Consider the following 14,802-nt stretch of genomic DNA (forward strand, 5'->3'; position numbering starts at 1 on the left):
GCCAGTGATAAAAGAAATTGCAGAATTGGTCTGTTCATGCTGCCTACACGCTTTGAATTGCTGGCATTCAGGGTCGCCTAATTCATAGTGCAAACCGAATCTACAGGGGAATGCTGTGGCACATGAAGCCGTTTGTTATTCTGCTGTGAGGTGTGAGGAACGGAATGCAAATCGAGTTGGTGAATAGAAAATGAAACAGGAGTCACTTCTTGAGCTACGAATTCCAAAAAGTATGAAAACCTATGGATTTTAACAGTGCAGAATACTCACAAATTGCACTGAGTTGCTTGCTTTCTTCTGCTGCTTTTATATTTTAGTCATTCACTGTCAGCTAGCACTGGAACAATTCAAGAGAGGTAACAACAGACGCTGTCAGGAGTGGGATTTGAACCCACGCCTCCATTTGGAGACCAGAACACCCAAGCCAGCTGGAAAGACACATGTCCTTGAGTCTGGCGCCTTAGACCACTCGGCCACCCTGACAAGCGAGAGCAGGTGGTGTGCTGAATGCACCAGTAGTTGACTAAACTGAGTTTCTTCCCTGAAATTATTTGCTTGCGAAGACCCAAGTTGCATTGAATGGATCTTGGAAATTAAATATACGGATGGATTGTTATTCAGTTGAGAGTTTTGAGGGGCGTATTATAAATTGAGTTGGTGAAAAGGCGCCTTTTGTTAGTCTGTCGGGAGGCTGCACAAGGTGTTTAGAGGGAGAACTTCTAAAAGGCCGGCTCTCTATGTTTAACATCAAGAAAGATTTTTTTTTCTCAATGGAAATGCTCTTTGGCGCTTTCAGCTTTACGTAGGGAACAACGTCTGCCGAGACCACTTTTGAGCCAGTGCAAATGGTAATGTGCCACCAAGTACATTTAATATTGGCTGTGGTAGCGAGCTGCTTTTGTTTGTGAAGCTTTTACTTCTTTAAGCTGAATCATCGGCAGGAGTAGCTTATTAAATCTTTGCTCATTGCGCTCCATCAGAAATACCTTGTCCATGTTCAAAAGAGATCAGGGGATTTACTTCATGCTTTCACATGGCATACCTTACACGAAAGATTTAAATGGGGAATTGATTGTGCTTCTTGATGTTGTTCCTGTGGTTGCCTTGGTTACAATGGTGAACGTTCTTCCACGTTCTGCTACAATCACAAATGCAACCAGTTGTGCAGCTGTTTCTGGTTAATAATGATTAATGCGAAAAAAAAACCAGCTCCTTGCATTAAGAGTCCTCCCTCTGGATTCCTCTGAAAGCTGCGCGAATTACTCACTGCGTGTCCTGTACTGTGTAGCACAGTGACAAGAACGCCTTTTTTTTCCGTATGTGAAGGAAAATGCAAAAGAGCATGAAAAGTATTGATGGTATAAAATATCCATGGTACAACTCGAGAAAGAACTGAAGGACAAAACAATGACATTTGATGATTACAAGAGAAACACAACCGTCCGACCATGGGCTTGGGTCCTGACCGCTTGCGTTAAAAGACAAAGCAAAGGATATAACCTGTAAATGTCTTCATGTCTTACAGTTTATGAAATAACACAATTTCTTACTTTCTTGATAATTTCTTACTATTGATAGATGCTTTTTTAAATTTTAACAGAATCACAATTACAAACAAATGGGGTTAAACTGTTATTCACATACTCTAACGAAGAGAAACGTTAGTGTCTTCCGGTGTGTGAGCCCATCTCTCAAAAAATAAAAAAATAAGTTCTATAAATTGAATTGTTCTATTTTTCAGGCTTGCATAGTCTTATTCATATTTCAGTTAAGCCTTTTCCTCTGTAGTGATTTCATTTGATATTAAAATTAGTCCTGATTTACAATTTTTGGACATGGTTCATCTTAAAGAATTTTGTAATAAGTTTCAGTTTAGGAAAATCGTGCCCAGAAGCTACCAAAACTGGTAATGTTCACAGAATGTGTAAAGCAAAAGCAGCAGTTGGGGTGGGAAACAAAAGGCATTTCTTGGTATGAATCCTTAAACTTCATAGATGGCGTTCTAGGACTTCTCGCTTCAGATAAAGCTGTCAATACATCATAGATTTCTACTCAATCAATATCAGCAGTGTTATCACTACCGAACGCTAAATATAGATCCTGGCAATAATTCATGAGTTGTTTGTTAGAAAATTGTTTATGGTTTTTTTTAAACATATTTTCAATACCAGACAAAAAGTCGAAAGTTTCAATTTCATGCAACTGATGAAATCTCTCTTCGATGGAAGTTATAAGTACAGTACATCCAAAATACTGCGGAATCAATCAAATGTACATGTTTCTTGTGGATCCAGAAGATCATTTTGAGACTCAAAACATGCCTGTCTTTTCTTTTTTCGAGGACGAAGGAGTAGCAGCAGGAGTAGCAGTTATGGCAAGAACGTGTTTAGAGTTCAGGACTTCTCATTTCTAATGCAGAGCCATCGACTCGGAAAGCACCGCCCGCGATAAAAGAAATTGCAGAATTGGTCTGTTCATGCTGCCTACACGCTTTGAATTGCTGGCATTTTCTGCAAGCGTTCCTTTTTGAGGGTTCATGAAATTCCTCACATTTGAGCCAACACTAAAATATTTCATTCAGGGTCGCCTAATTCATAGTGCAAACCGAATCTACAGGGGAATGCTGTGGCACATGAAGCCTTTTTTTTATTCTGCTGTGAGGTGTGAGGAACGGAATGCAAATCGAGTTGGTGAATAGAAAATGAAACAGGAGTCACTTCTTGAGCTACGAATTCCAAAAAGTATGAAAACCTGTGCATTTTAACAGTGCAGAATACTCACAAATTGCACTGAGTTGCTTGCTTTCTTCTGCTGCTTTTATATTTCAGTCATTCACTGTCAGCTAGCACTGGAACAATTCAAGAGAGGTAAAAGCAGAAGCTGTCAGGAGTGGGATTTGAACCCACGCCTCCATTTGGAGACCAGAACACCCAAGCCAGCTGGAAAGACACATGTCTTTGAGTCTGGCGCCTTAGACCACTCGGCCACCCTGACAAGCAAAAGCAAGTGGTGTGCTGAATGCACCAGTAGTTGACTAAACTGAGTTTCTTCCCTGAAATTATTTGCTTGCGAAGACCCAAGTTGCCTTGAATGGATCTTGGAAATCAAATATACGGATGGATTGTTATTCGGTTGTGAGTTTTGAGGGGCGTATTATTAATTGAGTTGGTGAAAAGGCGCTTTTTGTTAGTCTGTCGGGAGGCTGCACAAGGTGTTTAGAGGGAGAACTTCTAAAAGGCAGGCTCTCTATGTTTAACATCAAGAAAGATTTTTTTTTCTCAATGGAAATGCTCTTTGGCGCTTTCAGCTTTACGTAGGGAACAACGTCTGCCGAGACCACTTTTGAGCCAGTGCAAATGGTAATGTGCCACCAAGTACATTTAATATTGGCTGTGGTAGCGAGCTGCTTTTGTTTGTGAAGCTTTTACTTCTTTAAGCTGAATCATCGGCAGGAGTAGCTTATTAAATCTTTGCTCATTGCGCTCCATCAGAAATACCTTGTCCATGTTCAAAAGAGATCAGGGGATTTACTTCATGCTTTCACATGGCATACCTTACACGAAAGATTTAAATGGGGAATTGATTGTGCTTCTTGATGTTGTTCCTGTGGTTGCCTTGGTTACAATGGTGAACGTTCTTCCACGTTCTGCTAGAGTATCCACTGGCTGGGCTTTATAAATTGGCTCGGATAGGTCATCAGTGCTCCGTCTCCAGAAAAATAATCAGCACTGTCTTTTTTCTGTGCGCATGACCGTCTTTTAAAACATATAAAATCATGAGTTCATTGATTTCTCCAAATAACAACAATACATTTTAACCCTTCAATCCAATAGTTTTACTCCAAGTAAAAAGCAGCGCAATATATAGAGAGATGACATTCAAAGATTTCAACGTTCTTATTGGATTGCCTGTATGCAGATATCGCTCAGAATTGCTAATATGATTTTAATTCAGTTTTTCTCTACTACTTTCAGAGTCTTTTATTGACCTTGCTGAAGCAGAGAAGTGACATAATCACAAATGCAACCAGTTGTGCAGCTGTTTCTGGTTAATAATGATTAATGCAAAAAAAAACAGCTCCTTGCATTAAGAGTCCTCCCTCTGGATTCCTCTGAAAGCTGCGCGAATTACTCACTGCGTGTCCTGTACTGTGTAGCACAGTGACAAGAACGCCTTGAGTTTTTTTCCATATGTGAAGGAAAATGCAAAAGAGCATGAAAAGTATCGATGGTATAAAATATCCATGGTACAACTCGAGAAAGAACTGAAGGACAAAATAATGACATTTGATGATTACAAGAGAAACACAACCGTCCAAACATGGGCTTGGATCCTGAACACTTGTGTTAAAAGACAAAGCAAAGGATATAACCTGTAAATGTCTACATGTCTTACAGTTTATGAAATAACACAATTTCTTCCTTTCTTAATAATTTCTTACTATTGATAGATGCTTTTTTGAATTTTAACAGAATCACAATTACAGACATTTGGGGTTAAACTGTTATTCACATATTCACATATAATTATGAGACTCAAAATATGCGTCTTTTCTTTTTTCGAGGACAAATGGATTATTGAGGTGTAAAAATGGGTTCAAAACCAAAATCATCTAATATTGCTGCTGTTTCTTCAAATCCTTTAATTGATCATTGATAATGAGGAATAATATTATACAAATTGTGGTTTTCTGTGAATTGCCAATTTTATTGTAATTACATCTTCGTTTACAGATGACTTGCATGTATCACAAGGTATTACAGATGCAGCAATTCAAAATGGGTGGGGTATTTCGCGGCATACCCCGGTGGGCGTGTCGCGGTGTCACGCAGTATCACGCGGTTAATCGCGTCATTTGACGTCATCCCGGAAACTATCCGGCGTCACCTTGTAAAACCGCCAGGGGGAGCTTAACCTCTCATGTACAGCATTTGAGCTTTTAATTTTGAACTGTGTATTACAGCATGTTAATCATCAGTCATTAAAATGTTGGTATATTTTATGAAAGCAAGATTGCTCAGTTGGACAAAAGTACACAACCTACCTTTATCAGAAATATTTATGCATCAAAGCCTTTACTGAAGATATTACTAATAGTATTAATAATGGATGACTTTGGACAAGCTGTATACTCAAAGTATAATTTCTTTAGCACATTTGTACAAGCACTCGGAATCTGTCCAAGCCATACTTTGTCAGGCATTTTGTTTTACTTCAACGGGCATAAAAACTTCCTTGCTTTTAACAGGGCGTTTCATAATGTCTAACTACGAAAATGATTTAAAATGCGACACTTATCATTCAACTAGAGCTCAAAATATCACAAGGATCCTCAAGAGCAGATACTTGTATGTAGCAACGCTTTCTTTTCCATATACCAGATTTTATGGAACCACTTCAGAGGGGTGTCAGCCAGTCAGATTCCAGGAATCGGTACTTTAAAGGAAAAATACACGGCGGTATTCCATTTCTCCCTAACGATTTTAAGCATCGAAGTATATAACTAGCATGTGAAATAGCGTGTGAAAAAGTGGTAGTTTTAAGCTTTTCTGCTAATATAATATGGAATCGCGTATCTAAAGAATTTAATAACGATATGAGTATAGTCGTGTACTGCGACAGGGATGTGTAGGGCTGTTTCGCCTCTCTCTTCATGCAACTTCCCTTGTAGCCCACTGGTCTATGTACCCGATTACCAACTCACGGGTTGTGTGTTCAAATCCAGCTGGTGCTGGACTTTTCTTTTAACAAACATTTCTTCAAAAAAATAGAATAGCGATATTATGGACAATCAATTGACTTTTATATTTCAAAATATCACAACATGATCGATTCTAAGTCATTTTTGATAACAATGAATAGTCACCTTCTTCCCTTCTGACAATGGTCCCTGTTTCTGCTTCCTGCTTCTAGTGTGTGTGTGTGTGCAATAGAGTAAATTTTTATAGAGAAATGCAGGCTGGACAGTATGCGTTACAATATAAACATTTATATTGATTTAAATTGTGTTCTGATTTAAATCGCAAACGCGAGTTTAATTATATGTGTTTTTTAATCATAATCAGGCTAATGCAACATAAATTGATACAGTATCTTTGTCTTCTAAGTATCTTAATAAACTTTCAGCATACCTTTCTACCCGTTTAGATTTATATTTCTTGGGATTTTGGGATCAAACGTGGAAGGATTAGATTGTAATCGTTTTTATTTTTCAAATATGAGATTGTATTTCTCAATGTTATGTTACACCTACAGTAGTTCACTGCTTTAAATACATCGAATTAAGAAAGTTATGTGTAGCACTTTAGATATTTTTTTCTGAACCAGGGAAAATCTGATCATGTTTCTCTATAACAATAATAAAAAACATTATTTTACATATCACCTTTAAAAGTGGCATCTCAAAGCAAAAAAGTAGATGGGAAAAACAGTTAAAAGGGACCAAAGTAAATACCAGACAAACACAAACGTGTTTTTAATAAAATGCTTTTATTCATTCAGCAGAGAGTGAGAGGGACATCCAGCAGAGAGAGACACACACACCGGTTTCCATTGACAAAATTGTTTTTTTTCAATTCCTCTTGTCTAACAGGAATGTTTTGCTGTGGACAGACTGTTAGACTAGAGGAAAAGAGCGCCTCCTTCTACGAAGCATTTCCTTGATCCGATCACTAATTCTTTTCCAGTCGCACGCAGTAAGGGTTGAGAATCTCCGATTCACCATGCTACTAATGGTTTCCCGGAGATTGCAAGGCAAGGCACTTTTGCCTCTGGACCCATCGAAATTTACAGACGTGGTCCACCCCCAGTAAATTTCAAAAGTCACAAGATTTCGAAACACGAGGGCGGCGTAGCGGTCGGCTCTTGCTTTCCCGTCTATGCCGATGCACTGCAAGTACAACCCCCCCCCTCCATCTCCTGAGTGATGGGTAACAGTTGGATATCTGGGAGAATTATTCGTCCCACTGGCGTCTGTGAATTCCGCTCTGTAAATGGTGCTTCCTGGGGGGAGATAGACGGCGGGGACAGCATCAACAAATTCCTGCGCGGTGGTGAGCGGAGAGGCCGGGATGGAGTGTCCTGAGGCGGTGTGTGCTCTGCGGGGGGCAGAGCTTCCGCCAGGCAGTGCAACCTGCGCGGCGGGGAGAGGCACTTTTCGGGAGACAGCTGCTCAACTGTTTGACTGCTGGAAAATACTGTCTCCTTCCTCTGCATTTTTAGGAGTGTCTCTAGCCTCCCAATCCTCCCCAGTAATGCGTCGTACTGCTCCCACTGCTGCCGAAAAGTCTCCACACGGGTGCTGCTTCTACAGGTTGGCACCCTGGCCAGTGGCCGAGAGCAGAGACCCACGGCCTGTGGCAAAATAACATAATTCATGTAAGAAATAAAGTCACACAGTAGTATTCATCAGTCGCGGAACAGAAGTCAAAATAAACTTTTCTTTTTTTCCGTCTTACCGCTTTCTTTTTTACTGTCCTGGTGGTAGATCGTTTTGCCCGTGCTGTGTTTTCTTGAAGAACAGGCTACGAAGAAATAATTAAAATTGAATTTAAAATTCAAAACTGCAATAATACCTTGTAATATACGCTGTAATCACGTATTTCAGATGAAGTCTGCTGTATTTGCTTACCCTTTGCTCTTTGGAAGCTGGGGCGGCAGAAGCACCCCGTCTCTTCCCGTAAAAGGTCTTGGTCTCCATACTGTACTGTGGTCGCTGTAGTGCAGGTTCGCAGTTTTTTTTGTGATGGGAGCTCACCCAATCCCTTGGTGTATTGATGCTATATTCACATGTACGGCTAGAATGTTCATTGTCTTCCAATGAAAAGCGGGTGCCTTTTGCCGAAGTCGGGAGACATTAGAGGCTTGCCACACCCGGACTGTTAAACCACCGCATTAGCACGTCAAAGCCCATTGAGGACCCTGGCGCAATAGTTGTTTTGTCCCTTGATTTACTGATGTGCATTAATTAAATCTTGTCAGTCAGGTCTTTTTTTCTCTATTTGAATTGTCGTTTACACATGCACGACTTTAAAAGCTAGCAAGACAGGTTTCGATTCACATTAGCTGGCGAGCCTTGTTAACAAAAAAACGAATAATAATGTAACATGCCACTGTTTGTTCATGAACAAAGTTATACTGAGATTTCCTTAGATACGCAATTAAAAAATAAATAAAAATTTGAATCCCCTGCGGAACATTCCATAAGAATCAGCGGTTTTACAGTATATATCGCCTTTAAAGGTGGCTTCTCAAAACGCTTTACAGGATAAAAACAACCAGAACAGCAACTACAACAATATTGTATTTCATTGCACTTTGAAAACCAAGTAATAACTTAACTATACGTGCAAACGTTTCATATGTTGCTGTTGTGAATGCCTGTGGAGTGTATCTTATTTGCCTTGAGTCCTGGTTATCTCTCTCCCCCTTCCCCCCTCTCTCCCTCAATTCAATTCAATTCAAGGTGTTTTATTTGCATGACAGATGGGTACAATCAGTGTTGGGTATGTATATTTTGATATTTACACCCGGCGCGGCACCGAGGGAGCATCTGCATTTATAACTTAGTTTTTAAAATTAGTCAAGCAATATGAAGCATCTCCTTTTACTTTTAAGTCCCTTAAATACATTGAGCACAGCTTTCTCACCACTTAAGATTGCTTTTTGATACCATCCTTACAAAAAGCAGAAACTTTCCGATGACTCACAGTACAAGTGGAAAGATTACAGATTTTAATAGTATTTTATAGTACTAAACTAGCGCTTCGCTAGGCAAATAAGATACACTCCACAGGCATTCACAACAGCAGCATATGAAACGTTTGCACGTATAGTTAAGTTATTACTTGGTTTTCAAAGTGCAATGAAATACAATATTGTTGTTGTTGCTGTTCTGGTTGTTTTTATCCTGTAAAGCGTTTTGAGAAGCCACCTTTAAAGGCGATATGTACTGTAAAACCGCTGATTCTTATGGAATGTGTTCCGCAGGGGATTCAAATTTTTATTTAAAAGTAAAATCACCTTTAAAATTGGTAGTACCTTTTTTAGTACTATATTTTTGTATTATATTCCCTATTAATCAAACTCTAAGAGTATGTATCGGCTTGTCAGTCAGGTCTTTTTTCTCTATTTCAATTGTGGTTTACACATGCACGACTTTAAAAGCTAGCAAGACAGGTTTCAATTCACATTAGCTGGCGAGCCTTGTTAACAAAAAAACTAATAATAATGTAACATGCCACTGTTTGTTCATGAACAAAGTTATACTGAGATTTCCTTAGACAGCGATTAAAAAATAAACGTTTCATATGTTGCTGTTGTGAATGCCTGTGGAGTGTATCTTATTAAGCTCTAAATTGCATTTTGAGCGCGGTTTTTGACTTTTTTTAAATTGCATTTTGGGCGCGGACAGCACATACAAGGGTTAATGAGCTGCGCCAAGAAATTTAAAATAGTATTCTTTAGGTGTGAGGGTAGGAGTGGACCACAGCAGGCATAATCAGCAAACCAGGAAAACAAAGAACAGGACAGGTGAAATGTGTATCCAGAAAGCGAATGATCAGAAAAAGGAAATGGTGTTACGCCCAGGTTTTCGACCCAATTGTTTTAACTTGCTAATGCATCAGACACATTTCCTGGTGTATTGTGTTTTAAATAAAATAGGAGTGTCTTTCCCTGGCATTAGCTCATCGGTATGGTGTAAGTTTTATCTGTACCATACCATACAGTATATAGGTACAGAATTCAAGCTGCACCACTGTATAGCTTTGGTAAGGGGACGGACAATGACTAAAATCACGAAGACTCTCTCACACCAAATAATGAAGATGAAAAGAAATGGGAAGTCAACACGGGACATTGTACAGCAGTTGGCTTCGATGGACATCTTCGTTTCTGAAAGCACAGTGAGATGGCATTATAAAGGGGAGAGGAGGCAAAGAGAATCTAAACCGAGGACGATTCAAAGGTAAATACATTTCTAAAAATACCTTTCTTGCATGTAAATACAACTACGCACATTATTTTTAAAACTAACTGCTGATCTCTTTTTTTTTCCAAGTCTTATTGTGCGAGCTGTCGACAAACTGACTGATGAAAATGATGAGCTACCGGCGATGCAAGTCCAAAGACGGCTATGGGCTGACCTCGGTGCGAACATTAGCCCGACATCGATAAGAAGAGTACGCAGGAGGCTTGGATGGAGATACAGAAAAACCAACACATGCCCCATGATAAGGCAAAAAAACAAAGAGGAAAGACTCAAGCAAGCGCTCCAATGGATTGAACAGGGGGAGGCATTTCAGGATGTACTTTTCACCGACGAAACAACAGTGGCTCTGGAACAGTTTTCAACAATGGCATTTTGCAAAAAGGGGAGATATGTGGACAAGCCAAAGCCCAAACATCCACTGAAGGTTCACGTCTGGGGGGGTATATCTAGAAGAGGCCCGGGACCACTTCTTATTTTCAAAGGAATTATGGACCGTGTATTCTTCGAGGAAGTTGTGGTCACACAGCATGCTGCCCCATATATCAGGGAGCAGTTTGGATCAAGGCACCGTCTCTTTCAAGACAACGATCCGAAACACACAGTAGCAAGGGCGAGGCTTATAGCAGAAGGAGTGAACTGGGTGAAAACTCCAACTGAATCCCCAGATCTAAATCCGATAGAGATGGTTTGGCATTCGTTGAAAGACTACGTTCGGAAAACTGCTAAGCCCGTCACAAAGCAGGAACTGATCGATGCAATCTGTAAATTCTGGGAGGAAGAACTGACCGAACAAAATTGTAAACATTTTATTAACAGGCTGTTTCGTGTTCTTCCTAGGATTGTTGACCGGGGCGGGGGACATTCGGGAATGTAAGTCTGAGAAAGACAGTCTCACGTTTGTGGACAGTCTGTCCACAAACAAAACATTCCTGTTAGACAAGAGGAATTGAAAAAAAACAAATTTTGTCAAATAATTTTTTTGAATCCCCGGCGGAACACATTCCATAAGAATCAGCGCTTTACTTCGCGCTTTACAACCCTTACTTCGTGCGACTGGAAAAGAATTAGTGATCGGATCAACGAAATGCTTCGTAGAAGGAGGCGCTCTTTTCCTCTAGTCTAACAGTCTGTCCACAAACAAAACATTCCTGTTTGACAAGAGGAATTGAAAAAAAACAATTTTGTCAATGGAAACCGGTGTGTGTGTCTCTCTCTGCTGGATGTCCCTCTCACTCTCTGCTGAATGAATAAAAGCATTTTATTAAAAACGCGTTTGTGTTTGTCTGGTATTTACTTTGGTCCCTTTTAACTGTTTTTCGATCTACTGTATTGCTTTGAGATGCCACTTTTAAAGGTGATATGTAAAATAAAGTTTTTTATTATTGTTATAGAGAAACATGATTAGATTTTCCTTGCTTCAGAAAAAAAGATCTAAAGTCCTACACATAACTTTCTTAATTCGATGTATTTAAAGCAGTGAACTACTGTAGGTGTAACATAACATTCAGAAATACAATCGAGAATAGTTTTGTGGTGTTTGTTTAGATGAAACGTTCCTAAAACGTATAACGTAACAAAATTAAAGACGATTAAAATCTGTAATCTTTCCACTTGTACTGTATGTCATCGGAAAGTTTCTGCTTTGTGTAAGGATGGTATCAAAAAGCAATCTTAAGTGGTGAGTAGCTGTGCTCAATGTATTTATGGGACTTAAAAGTAAAAGGAGATGCTTCATATTGCTTGACTAATTTTAAAAACGAAGTTATAAATGCAGACGCTCCCTCGGTACTAGTATTTTAGTACTTAGTACTAAAGTACTAAGTATTTATTTTAGTACTAAAAATAAGATACACTCTACAGACATTCACAACGGTGACTGTCAGAAGATAGGACACAGCGGCTCAGGCACCTGCTGAATGGAAAAGGGGCACTTTAATGTTCTGTATGGCTAATACTAAAGCCAATACTAATATTCAATACTTTAATATTCTTTTCTGTATGTTTAACAATAGTGGGTACTGGCCTTATTCGTCCCTGCTCCCGTTGTTAGGTGTTAATGTGTTGTTAAGTGTGAATTTGTACCTGTTTCCCTGAGGTCTGGCTTTTTTTCTGGAAAACCATAACTCTGGTCTTGTCCAGATTGACTGTCGGCGCCCAGGTCTGACAGTGCTGCTCCAGCAGCGCCAGGTTCTGGCGCAGCCTCTGTTCTGTGGGCGACAGCGGGACCAGGTCGTCTGCAAAGAGCAGGAACTCGATTTCCATAATTAATGCAGATCAGAAAAATCAAGGGACAAAACAATTATTGCGCCCGGCTCCTCAATGGGGTTTGACGTGCTAATGCGTTGGTTTAACAGTCCGGGTGTGGCAAGCCTCTAATGTCTCCCGACTTCGGCAAGAGGCACCCGCCTTTCATTGGAAGACAATGAACATTCTAGCCGTACATGTGAATATAGCATAAATACACAAAGGGATTGGGTGAGCTCCCATCACAAAAAAAACTGCGAACCTGCACTACAGCGACCACAGTACAGTATGGAGACCAAGACCTTTTACGGGAAGAGACGGGGTGCTTCTGCCGCCCCAGCTTCCAAAGAGCGAAGGGTAAGCAAATACAGCAGACTTCATCTGAAATACGTGATTACAGCGTATATTACAAGGTATTATTGCCGTTTTGAATTTTAAATTCAATTATAATTATTTCTTCGTAGCCTGTTCTTCAAGAAAACACCGCACGGGCGAAACGATCTACCACCAGGACAGTAAAAAAGAAAGCGGTAAGACGGAAAAAAAGAAAAGTTTATTTTGACTTCTGTTCCGCGACTGATGAATACTACTGTGTGACTTTATTTCTTACATGAATTATGTTATTTTGCCACAGGCCGTGGGTCTCTGCTCTCGGCCACTGGCCAGGGTGCCAACCTGTAGAAGAAGCACCTGTGTGGAGACATTTCGGCAGCAGTGGGAGCAGTACAATGCATTACTGGGGAGGACTGGGAGGCTAGAGACACTCCTGAAAATGCAGAGGAAGGAGACAGTATGTTCCAGCAGTCAAACAGTTGAGCAGCTGTCTCCTGAAAAGTGCCTCCCCCCGCCGCGCAGGTTGCAATGCCTGGCGAAAGCTCTGCCCCCCGCAGAGCACACACCGCCTCAGGACACTCCATCCCGGCCTCTCCGTTCACCACCGCATGGGAATTGGTTGATGCTGTCCCCGCCGTCTATCTCCCCCCAGGAAGCACAGCGGAATTCACAGACGCCAGTGGGACGAATAATTCTCCCAGATGTCCAACTGCTACCCATCACTCAGGAGATGGAGGGGGGGTTGTACTTGCAGTGCATCGGCATAGACGGGAAAGCAAGAGCCGACCGCTACGCCACCCTCATGTTTCGAAATCTTGTGACTTTTGAAATTTACTGGGGGTGGACCACGTCTGTAAATTTCGATGGGTCCAGAGGCAAAAGTGCCTTGCCTTGCAATCTCCGGGAAACCATTAGTAGCATGCTGAATCGGAGATTCTCAACCCTTACTTTATGCGACTGGAAAATAATTTGTGATCGGATCAACGAAATGCTTCGTAGAAGGAGGTGCTCTTTTCCTCTCGTCTAACAGTCTGTCCAAAATCAAAACATTCCTGTTAGACAAGAGGAATGTAAAAAAACAATTACTTTTGTCAATGGAAACCTGTGTGTGTGTGTCTCTCTCTGCTGGATGTCCCTCTCACTCTCTGCTGAATGAATAAAAGCATTTTTATTAAAAACGCGTTTGCGTTTGTCTGGTATTTACTTCGGTCCCTTTTAACTGTTTTTCCCATCTACTTTTTTGCTTTGAGATGCCACTTTTAAAGGTGATATGTAAAATAATGTTTTTTATTATTGTTATAGAGAAACTTGATCAGATTTTCCCTGGTTCAGAAAAAAAGATCTAAAGTGCTACATCTAACTTTCTTAATTCGATGTATTTAAAGCAGTGAACTACTGTAGATGTAACATAACATTCAGAAATACAATCGAGAATAGTTTTGTGGTGTTTGTTTAGATGAAATGTTCCTAAAACGTATAACGTAACAAAATTAAAGACGATTAAAATCTGTAATCTTTCCACTTGTACTGTATGTCATCGGAAAGTTTCTGCTTTGTGTAAGGATGGTATCAAAAAGCAATCTTAAGTGGTGAGAAAGCTGTGCTCAATGTATTTAAGGGACTTAAAAGTAAAAGGAGATGCTTCAAATTGCTTGACTAATTTTAAAAACTAAGTTATAAATGCAGACGCTCCCTCGGTGCCACGCCGGGTGTAAAGATCAAAATATACATTCGTCCCGGGCAGAGGCCGAAGAGTGCCCGGCTGGGGTGCGCGAGGAAGAGCAGGACAGGAGTGAAAGTGGTCAGGGCGGGGTTTAGGAAGGCGTACAGTCTGGGCAGGTATAGATTACACTTTTCTAAAACGTATTTGAAAAATAAAAACGATTACAATCTAATCCTTCCACGTTTGATCCCAAAATCCCAAGAAAAATAAATCTAAACGGGTAGAAAGCTATGCTGAAAGTTTATTAAGATACTTAGAAGACAAAAATACTGTATCAATTGTAGTGGAAATCTAATGAGTTAATTGATTCTTAAAAATGTATAGAGCTTTACAAAAAAATATATTGGTGCTTTTAGATAATATTTCAAGGATATAACTGTTATGCTACAGTACGTGCAGAATTTTAGAAAACAGTTTGTCAACAAAGTACACTGTTTAGGTTAGTTTAGAAGACAATGTACCAAAATAATATATGCTGTCTGGGTCATTAGAATTAGCTGAAAGTAACTGA

The 14,802-nt window shown here is 40.1% G+C and overlaps 2 non-coding genes across 2 annotated transcripts; both read right to left on the reverse strand.

Moving 5' to 3' along the window:
* Positions 1-370: 370 nt before the first annotated feature.
* trnal-caa (transfer RNA leucine (anticodon CAA)) lies at positions 371-483 on the reverse strand. The gene is made up of 2 exons: positions 446-483; positions 371-416 (listed from the first exon to the last, which is right to left on the reverse strand). It is a non-coding gene; the product is annotated as a tRNA-Leu (tRNA).
* Positions 484-2,881: 2,398 nt separating this feature from the next.
* Positions 2,882-2,994, reverse strand: trnal-caa (transfer RNA leucine (anticodon CAA)). The gene is made up of 2 exons: positions 2,957-2,994; positions 2,882-2,927 (listed from the first exon to the last, which is right to left on the reverse strand). It is a non-coding gene; the product is annotated as a tRNA-Leu (tRNA).
* Between the last annotated feature and the right edge of the window lie 11,808 nt (positions 2,995-14,802).

The sequence above is a fragment of the Lepisosteus platostomus genome, unplaced genomic scaffold (genome assembly GCF_059453375.1).
Source record: "Lepisosteus platostomus isolate fLepPlt1 unplaced genomic scaffold, fLepPlt1.hap1 Scaffold_99_H1, whole genome shotgun sequence".
Classification (NCBI taxonomy): Eukaryota; Metazoa; Chordata; class Actinopteri; order Semionotiformes; family Lepisosteidae; genus Lepisosteus; species Lepisosteus platostomus.